The sequence below is a fragment of the Homarus americanus genome, unplaced genomic scaffold, assembly GCF_018991925.1.
Source record: "Homarus americanus isolate GMGI-L3 unplaced genomic scaffold, GMGI_Hamer_2.0 scaffold23743, whole genome shotgun sequence".
Taxonomy (NCBI): Eukaryota; Metazoa; Arthropoda; class Malacostraca; order Decapoda; family Nephropidae; genus Homarus; species Homarus americanus.
The window spans coordinates 303333-314391 of record NW_024716296.1 but is presented as its reverse complement, the minus strand read 5'-3'; positions in this window follow the sequence as shown (position 1 = coordinate 314391).

Genomic DNA, 11059 nt, shown 5'->3' with positions numbered 1-11059 from the left:
GTACCATCAAAACGTTTTAATGGAAATTATCATGTAAATATATAAGTAATTACCATTGCAATAAACATAATTGTCAACTAGACATAATCCTGACAGCTCTGTCCTCTTGTTCAACCTTAATACTGTACAACCCATGCTCTACTGCTCCCCCATTATACTTATGTTTTTCAATTTCACTGTAATGTATATATGTTTAAACAAAAAATAAACAAAAAAATAATAAATAAAATAAAATAAATAAATATTGAAGTGATAACCGTGGTAACACTATGAGATTCTTATTACTACCATGCTATTGTACTATTCCTATGATACTAAATGTTACATAATACTTTTGAGATAAATGTATAGTATATATCAGGTGCCTCAAAGAGAACTCAGGTTCTCAACTGGCTCAGCCATGTTAATATTGTTATTATTATCCACTCTGTATCTGTTTTTCTGGCTAAATAAACTGTTTCAATTCAATTCAATTCAATTCACGGTACAGTACAATTAAATCATATTTTCTGAGAGATGAAAAAGGTAGAAATAATGCATTATACATTATACTCAGAAATTATAATTCATAATTATTAATAATCAGATTACAAAACAATAACAAATAAAATCATGATGATGGTGTATGGCACCTTCGTTTGGGTGGATCACGGTTGACACATCCAGTTCGTGTGTAGTTTAAACTTGCACTTCTGTCTGGTTTAATTTCTTAAGAATAAACAATACACTATAACGTTGCTGAAGCGTCACTTAATTGATAAAATTATTGGCCTAAGTCTGTTTTGTGTTTACTAAGACGTAAATCAGTGATTACCAGCACGAATGTTTAAATCTTACTGACTTGATATTTTGTTACTTGCAGCTAGACTCTAGCTGCAAGTAACAACATTATGTCTAATGCTCTAGCTGCTAGAGTATTAGACATAATGTGGACGGTGAATGTTTGCTGAGTCATATAAAGGACCGAATGTAGTTGACTGTATTGAAAATCATGAGCTGAGTATTTAAGAAAAAGGAAATGAAGTACCGGTATGTACTCACTATTGTAATCGTGAAAGTAATCGTGATTTACGATTACATTTTGAATGTAATCGATTACTTTATTAAAAATAAGAATGTAATCAATTGCGGTTATGATTACTTAAAAAACTGTAATCGATTACGATTACGGATTGTGATTACCCCATACCTGACCCTGATATAGTGTTGCTTGGTAACAAATAGTGAGAAATGGATATGACCGTGACCAGTGCATCATGGGTACTCGACTTATAAAGGAAGACTAATGCTGTGCAGCAGCTTCATTGCATGAGTATTGATGTCACAACAGCCTTTATCAGATTGTTTTAGAGGTGGGTTTACCTGTAGAGTGTGGGGAGGTGGAGATGGTGAGGACGGTGGTGGTCGAGGGTGGCGTTGACGGTGTCACACAAGGCTTTCTGCCACCACACTTGCCGCGGTGCTGTCACTTCGGCCGCCTCGCCATCATCATTCGCTTCTGCAACACTCCACTGGCTAAGAGCGACGTATCACAGGTGTGTGTTGATGCAGCCCTGCCACAGGTTTGTGTTGATGCAGCCCTATCACAGGTGTGTGTTGATGCAGCCCTACCACAGGTTTGTGTTGATGCAGCCCTATCACAGGTGTGTGTTGATGCAGCCCTGCCACAGGTTTGTGTTGATGCAGCCCTATCACAGGTGTGTGTTGATGCAGCCCTGCCACAGGTTTGTGTTGATGCAGCTCTATCACAGGTGTGTGTTGATGCAGCCCTGCCACAGGTTTGTGTTGATGCAGCCCTATCACAGGTGTGTGTTGATGCAGCCCTGCCATAGGTTTGTGTTGATGCAGCTCTATCACAGGTGTGTGTTGATGTTGCCCTGCCACAGGTTTGTGTTGATGCAGCCCTGTCACAGGTGTGTGTTGATGCAACCTTGTCAGGTGTGTGATGTACAGAAATGCTGCAAAATTTACAGGCTTATAGTCAGGGATATCGGCAGGAGGTAGTAATAAGGCGTAATGTTTCAACATAAACAATAAACATGTTTTAGCCCAGCTGGCGCATTGTGTACTATGGCAAATCAACCAACCAATCAATCATCATATTTTGTAAATAAGGTCGACGGCGACAAGTAACTTACTGTGCCTGGCGACGTCGGCTGACAAAGCCTGCAGAGAAGGTGACCAGGTGGTGTTGGGAGGGAGGTGGAGTGGAGGCCACCTGTCAGATGGCCACCTCACCCTGACTGCCACAGCCAACATCAACAACACAAAAATCCTCACCATCACCTTAATGTTCCTCGCCATCCCCATCTTCTCCTAAAATAACATAATAGAAATACAAATATATACATATGTATATATATATATATATAATTTTTTTTCCCACCCAAAAATGTTCTGGAGGACATAATCATAGTGTCATCGGTCCGTCTGTCAGTAGCCAAATGTTGTCCAGACAATAAGTCAAGTTTTACTGGGAACAATACAACCACACTTCATATTTGAGTTCCTTATATACACTTGAAGAACGGTATTGATGTTGGACTCTCACCAACTGAAGGTGTATCGACAGTATCGACTTATATTTTCCATGAACAACCTTGTTGGACTGGCCATGTTACCCGCATGGATGACAATAGGCTGCTAAAGCAATTAATGATCTACATTCATTTAAATAATATAAAACGTAATGCTGGCGGGCAACGGAAAATGTGAAGTCTGAAGAAAACCTGAAAAATGCCAAAACGACTCCTGCACCTGGGAGACGATCACTCCAAACCGTGACGTTTAGAGAAACACTGCGTGAGGTGTTAATATTTTCGAATTACCCCAACTATACCTGCCGAGGTGGACAAGCGCCAGCGTCGGAAAGACGCTGGCGCCTCCTCTCCCACACTAGATGTGCAATATCTGGGAACAACCCTGAGGATCCCGTACCAGCCATTCGAGCCGCCTAGAGCTCACCACCATTCTGTCATCACTGGATGAACGCCATACCCGATTCTGAAGGACAGCAAAGTAGTACCACCGGTAGCCTGTGTTGAGTAACGTGGCGAAGTGACACTTGACTAGTACCTGTACTCACCTCGTGGCGTGGGGATGAGAGGGTTCAGGAAAAGTTAACTTAATTAGAAGAACTCATTTTTGACCTGACTTTCCTTATATTTTTGAAAAAATTTCCTTGAACACATCACAAAGAAGGAAATCTTTTCTATTTTCAATTTATTGGCCCCCAAGGCTCCGTTGTGGGTCGGTGACCACAGTCCTCCACTCTAAACGTTCTCAGGCAGTTCTTACCAATCCTCTAAGGTTTTGTATCTCTCTGGGGATCCAGTTTTTTATTTAATTCATCCATCCCAGTCTCTGTCTCCCCTGGCCCTCCTATCCTCAACTTTGCCCATTAATATTTCTGTTACTATCCCGTCATCCCTAATTATATGACCATAGTATTTCACTTTTTTCTGTACATTTCGAGTATTTCTCTTGAAGTTTTTGTTAATTTTAGTACGTTTTCATCTGTTTCCTTGTCAGTGTAGTTTATTCTTAACATCCACCGATAACAACACCACATTTCAAAGGCCTCCAGGCTCCAACCTCTTTCTGGTGTCCACTGAAAGTGTTCACGCGACGTTTCTGACCCATACACCAGTCCTTGTCACATAAGGAAGCTAAACTGCCGTCTTTTAGCATTAGATTTTTCTTGTCGCCGTTTTCAGCGTCACCTGTCGTTAACCTACTTAACTAAAGCGAGTTATAAGAAAGAAGACAAAACAAATTGATGTTATAACTAAGGTATCTATAATGTATTTATTAATGATTTAGATTATTGAGATGGTTATAAACTTTATTCGTTCCCATTTAGTAGTAGGCGATGATGACCCCTCACTACTCCGTAACTTGATGTTCAGTATTAGTAAGTCAGCTCTTCCCTACTACACATGTATATGAAAAAGTTTCTTCCTAATATTGAGAATTTACGAAAAAGTTACCTCAAAGTGTTTATATACAGTATATGAAAAGTGGCTTCCAAATGTTGAAATGTATGAAGAATGTCCCCAGGTGCTGAAATACATAAAAACGCGACGAGCAAAGACTTCCTTCAAGGAGCGCTGAGAGACAACCAAAGAAAATGGCTAAAGTGCTCAAGACATTCACGACTTCTGATCTTATATGGTGATTTTACTGAATATGTATGTATGTATGTATGTATGTATGTATGTATGTATGTATAGATTTTTGTCTGTGTATCTATATACGTGAAGTTCGTCTTTCGTGGCCATTTTCCATCCTTAGTAAGTCATTTTTCCACAAGGGTTACCATACGTCCGGATTTTCCCGGATATGTCATCCATTTTGTTCCTTAAATCTCCGTCCGGGGGGAATTTTCAAATATCTAAAAATTTCAGGGATTTCGTCCTTATTATCTTCCTAAGGAAGAATTAATATTTTATAAGAGAATGAATGCCATCAGACACAGGATTTCGATTATGAGACTTGTCATTCGTCCAGTTTTCGTCTTGGACGGGTGTAATTGTGTCCAGCGTTATATTTTAGCGGTTTTGTGGCTATGTAGCGATATTCACTTACATAGAAATACTAGCTTATAAACATCATATATTTATCAAGTTTGACTGATATTCTAATATCATTAGAATGATTTTCTGGAGGATGTACCTTGTAGATCATATCGACATTCTAGTATTTTTTCAGATCAAATCTAGTAACATTAGATTGTCAACTCTGGTATGAAATTACGCGCCAAATTTTCAGTCAGTGATTTCAGTGTCTTTTCAGACGGTTCTGTGTTCAGAGGCATTTCTCCCAAAGCTGTTAATTTTATTTCTCACATTTTAATCCTCAAGCACAATGCCAAAACGAAAGTGCAAATTTACGGCAGAAGTGAAAAGTAAATTCCCATGTTTTCGTAGTGGCAGAGAAGACTGCGAAGCTGAGTGTTTGTTATATAAGCCTGGTACTTACGTCTCGGTGGCAAATATAGGCGTTCTTGACTTGTAAACTCATGTGGATTCAGACAAGCACAAAAAAACAGTTCGAGGAGAGAGTTCATCGACGAAATTAACATTATTTTGTAAAACCAGGCAGCAAAGTAGAGGATGCTGTTACTGCAGCGGAGGGCACTTATGCATTCCACACAGTGAAGCATCGCCATAGTTTCAAGTCAATGGACTGCTCATCTGTCTTGGTAAAAAAGAAAACCATTTTCTGACTCCGAGATAGCACGAAAAATTTCAAGTGCTAGAACCAGGACAGAAGCGATTGTGAATTCTGTACTTGGTCCACATTCTGTTGATACTGCCCCCTAACATTAGTAGAAAATAACATCGCTTCCTGTGGAGCTGCTACAGATGGAAATAATCATGGTTCAGTGAAAAATTTTCTTGTACTTATTCAGTATTTTGACTGGAATAATTGTGGCTTGCAGTCAAAGCTGATTGAGATTCATAACACACTTAATAAAACTGCTGAAACAGTTGCAAATTACGTCAAAGAAACTTAAAAAAAATCGTTTGTTTGAGAAGTGTATTGCGTTCACTGGTGACAACTGCAATACCATGTTTGGTGGACTTGGGTGTGATGAAGAAGGAAAGAATGTGTTTGCAAACTTAAAGAAGTTGTTGTATAAGAGATCATTAATTGGCGAGGGTTGACCAGCACACATCTTGAACAATTGTGCACGTCATGCAGTGGAGAGAATGGTCATTGATATTGTGAACATTATGTTTAAGATCTACCAGTACTTTCATATCTACACTGTTCGTACCCAACTGCTGAAGGAATGCTGTGAATTTGTAGAAGTTGAATACAGAAAGCTGTTAACTCAAACCGAGCAATGCCTGGAAATAATTACAGCCATTGCGGCTGTCATTATTTCCTGGCATTGCTCGGTTTATACAGATGTTTCCGGCCTTGAAGTCTTTCTTTCTGTCTCAGGACAAAGACATTTTTTGAGCTCAAATTGAGTGAGACTTACCTATGGCACATGCATTCTCTTAAGTGTATTTTCCAAAACCACATCCAAGTCATTGAAAGAGAAATCAATTCTGTTGTTGAAGTGTTGAACAGTTTGAACTCTATTCACCCCATCCTTTTTTAACGAAAACTTAGAACTTCATATCCTTGAAAGTGAAGGGACTTTTGACACAGAAGTGTATGGTGGAATGGATGAAGAGTGTGACAAATTCTGTGATGAAATAAATAATCTGTACAGCAGGTGCTTAGAGTATTTGAATAAATGGATTAAACCCCTGGAAGACTTCTCCTGTTTTAAATGGATGACCCTGAGTGAAACACCGAACTGGACTGATGTAGAAACATGTATCAAATATGTAATTGATAAGGGAATACAAATTGATGACGTGAAATGCTTTGATCAAGTTAGCAGTCTGAAGAAATTTACAGAAAGTCACAAGAGTGATGAAGAATTCACTTTATTGCTAGCACATCAGAAGTGGACCAAATATTTTGAAAGGTCCAAAAACATTGATTTTCATTCAGAGCTGTTGAAACTTGCACGTTTCCCTTTGCTATTCCTTCTCATAATGCAAATGTAGAAAGGATTTTTTTTCACTAACGTAAAACCAGTGGACAAAGTCGACAGTTCACTGAAAGGACTTTTGCTTGTACAGTACAGCTTCAGAGAAATTTAATGCAAACACTTTCAAACCTGTTTAATGAGCAATCAACCATTGCTAAGAATGATGCGATCTACCTATGACCCTTCAGGATTTTACGCCCTTAATGTACGAGTCATAAAGGCAAGTATGAACTTTTCATACTTCCCTGTTGGGCGCTGTAAACGCTTCTGCGCTTCACCTTGCACAGGATGTAAGGGGGTGCCCAATAAACTAGCCCCCTCGGGGGCAAATCTGAAATCTGAATCTACAGAGAACTATGCCTGGGAGCATCAAGGAAAATAAAATTAATGCTCAATCTGCACTAAACATAAGGTAAGCTGCAGAAATTTTTGAGTAATTATTATACAGTATATTAATGTTTTCAGCCACAAAATTTCTAAAATATCGATAGGCCTACTTGATATAGATGTACCAATGCACAATACACGAGGATAACAATGATTCGACGTGGGATAATCCCCACCAAGAATATAGGAAAATTCTTCAGTCTGTCCTTCTTTTACGAGATTCATATATGGTAACCCTATATATAATTAGTAGATTCTGTTATAGGTAATGCATTCCTTATTCACTATATTAATCATACACGTTCACATTATAGATTATAGATATTTGAATGGCTAAATTACAGTAGTTTATGGACATGTGAGGATTACGGCTACAGACACACAATGAGCGGGTGTTTCATAAGCATTTATTAATCCGACAAGGAAGAAAAATTTATCCTGATAACTCGTTGTTAAGTGTAGTATTTATAACTAATTAATGCTATGCAGGATAAATTTTAAGTGTTTAGTATTATTGTCAATTGCTATTTTTTTTCATATGCAATGAGAGACCGTTCTCACGCTTGTTCTATTGTAGTGACGAGTGATAATTGTGTATAAAAGTACAAGAATATATACGAGTTAGATCTTCACCACAGGATGATTCATAACTTCATAAATGTCTTAGATATGTGTTATGTTTTACTGCTCTTCAATAAGTAGTGGTTTAAGAGCTTATTCTATGTTAGTAAATACACATATAGTAACTATTCTTCAATGACTGACGACTTGCGCGCTTTATCGACTTGACAAACGCTGAGAACGCGAATAAAATCTGCAGTTAATTTATCATACTTTTTTACTTGTTGATAATTAATTAGTACAGTATATGTTTGATGTAAGTAAGTGTATGTTGGTTTATGATCCAGGTTCATGAAACATAAACTTATACCGTGAACTTTTTTAATAATAGTTTATAATTATAAACACAACTGCATAGCAGCAGTTATTAACATGAAATCGAACCTTGTACTGTAAGTTATTAGTCTAAAATACAAGCTTAAAGACTTAAGTGTTTGAAGCGCAGTACAGTTTAAGAAACATGTTGGATGTTAAAAGATCGGGCTAATATACTTTTTCATCAGCCAGTAATTAGATACAAAGCAGGTTTGAATATGACTAACACGTCAATATGAATTTTGATCACCATTAATGTGAACACCAAAAACTAATAAGGCATTTGAATGTATAACATAAATTGATAGCCTATAGTACTTGTCTCGTGCTAACAAACTTGAGCTAGACAACTGAGGTCTGTCGCCGACACACACACAGGGATAAATGTGCCTTGTCACACCATTGATGTGTCCAGCTGTTTTACACATCATGGTTTGGTTCACAATTTCGACTCTGGCGTATACAAGATTCTCAGTACTGTATAGTACTTGAGGAACAAGTGAGTGTTAGTAGCGGGCGACCAGCACCCCTAGCTTCAGATTTAACAATACTGCGTTCCTCTGTATTATTTACAGTTCGATTTGTGTGGCAAACATTTATCACTGTGTGACCGACATTTAGAAGGTTAGTCCAGGGTGGTCTAGTGAGCAGTGAATTGGGAGGCCGGAGATCCCCCGCCGGTAGTAGTGGCGGGTGGGCGGCCTCAGGAGTCTACGTTGGGTTTTTTCTTTCCTCGCTCTCGTCTCCTCCATTTCCCTCGCCGCCTCCTTCTTACAAGTCATTGGGAAAAAAGACCACGTCCGCCAGAACTGGAACCGCCTCCTTGGACTGTTACGAGACTCGAGGGAAGAATCACTGGACTCCAACAATACGGAGACAGTTGTGTGCTCCGACGACGATTTCAACAAGGGAAGACTTGCGATGGTGAGGCATCGGTGACCGGGTGACTGTGTGTGGTTTAGGTCATGGCTACTGTGGGGAGAGTAGCTGTTTCTTCGCCGCTGTTGGCACCAGTCAACCAATCTTTCCACAGCGTCGAGACCCAAGTTAGCTCCAAGTCTCTTGCCTGAGAACGTGATGCTGTCGGGTAGGTGATGCTCGCTGACAGCAATACAACGCCAGCAGTCGTCCAAGACTGGAGGTGAACATGAGTGTTGACGCTCCTCCGTACACTCCTCGCTCCTCACTACTGTGGGATCCTCTGAGTTTTTCATGTCGAAACATTTTATTTTCTCGAAGATAACTTGAGCTTTGCTGTTTTTCTCGTTCGTAAGAATCGGGTGAGAAAAACGCCTCAACTTTAGCGTAATCTTACTGGGTGACATTGTGTACCTCGAGAACCACTTCACACACACTGTAATGTACTCGAGTGTTAGTGTAAGGTTATCGTCCAGCTACTGATGTACACCAAGCCACAGCTGCCTGTATCCTACCTGAAGGGCTCACGGTCACCCTCTTATTATATACTGTTCCGTCAGCCACCGTGCGTGGGATATGCGCGTCGTTTCCCGGGTACGAGAGACGTCAGAGAGAAACAAAGTTATTGGACGGTAATGAATTCCGCTTAACTTATCCATCCTGCTTCATTTTGGTGCCATCATTGACAATTGTTAATACCATTATGTTCCTGATGCCCACGTGAAGTATTTTAGTGTTTGAATTTTAATTTAATTTATCATTACACCAGTTACCAGCCGTTCAGGTGGTTGGTCTGCTTTCTTATTTTGTTATGAAATTTATTGTCCAGTGTTAATACAGGAGGAAACTGGCGTACCCGGAGGAAACCTGTGATGTTAGGTAGGTTCACACAGGATAACACCCTTCCTACGTGTGTCCCGGCCAGGCAGGACTCGATATAGTGATAAGTGATGCGCCCATTGCCGCGGTACTGTACCACTAACTGATAACATATACATTATGTAATATACTGTATACCATCATGGATAACACGTTGTCGATAGTTCCTTTGCATATGCAAAATATGCAAATACTTCAATGTTATATTAAATACCACGGACACGACCATAACCAGTGCTTGTAAATAGGGTTGAAGTGAGACTGAAGTGACAAATACCATGTAGTAAACTGGAAGGCAGGGAGTTAGATCAGGCTAATTTATAGAAACAAGACTGCAGGTGACACGCCAGACAGTGCGGGGATAGCGATCAATGGCTCAGATTATAAGGATATTGAGGCGTGACGGCGGCCAATACCTTGTTGTGACGTCAGGGGCTGATTGTAGGAAGAACTCTCATTCATATTGATCCATCAGACTAATCTAAAAGGTTCTCTCTAACGTAGATATTCCTGAAACATTAAAAACTAAAACTAAAGAAACTTGGTAATACTGATCCCTAAATAGTTGGTTACTGAGTTTGGTGAAGTAGCCTAATGTAATGCTGAGTAGTGGTAGGTTACGGTTCATTGGTTCGATGATTTAATACCTAACCTAACTTAACCTAACCTATCTGTAGTAACGGTGAGCTGTGTATTAGAAACAGAATCCGAACTTCCATTACCAAAACTTCGGGGGTTGGTTATGTAAAGTTAGGTTAGGTTAGGTTAGGTTACACTGGTTAGGTTAGATTAAGTGTGATATGGTTAGACTGGCTAGGTTAGGTTAGTGTTATGTTACGACCCTTGGCCTCTTAGTTTGTAACAATTCACAAATTCAACTTCTCTTTGTATTACAGGTCCAAGGAATAGATCCCACCAAAATCATCACCTCATTACTATGGGGTATATTGAAATACATGAAGTAGATTTAATTACAGAATATATTAACAAACAAACAATAAAACAAATGTATCAGTATGTACAAAAATAAACAAATACAAACTAAATCTGATCAAATAAGTGACTCAACCGAGTGACAAAATAATGAACATAAAAGTAAAGACTAAACACTTATTTAGTTTAGCAACTACCATGAATAACGTGGTTATCCACCACACGAAACCTCATAAATAAGTAAGTTATTTTCCGTGGAATTCTAAAACATGACTAACAACAATCTCACATATAATACTTTGTGTTCTTAAAGTCGAGCAAGGTTCACACGTTATACCACTAGCAATATATTGTACAATAAGAAAGGAGACACTTAACTTATGACTGCCAGCCCAATACTGGCGTCACCCGGCTTGGGAGAAAATAACGTCACAAACAAAAGACGTTCAC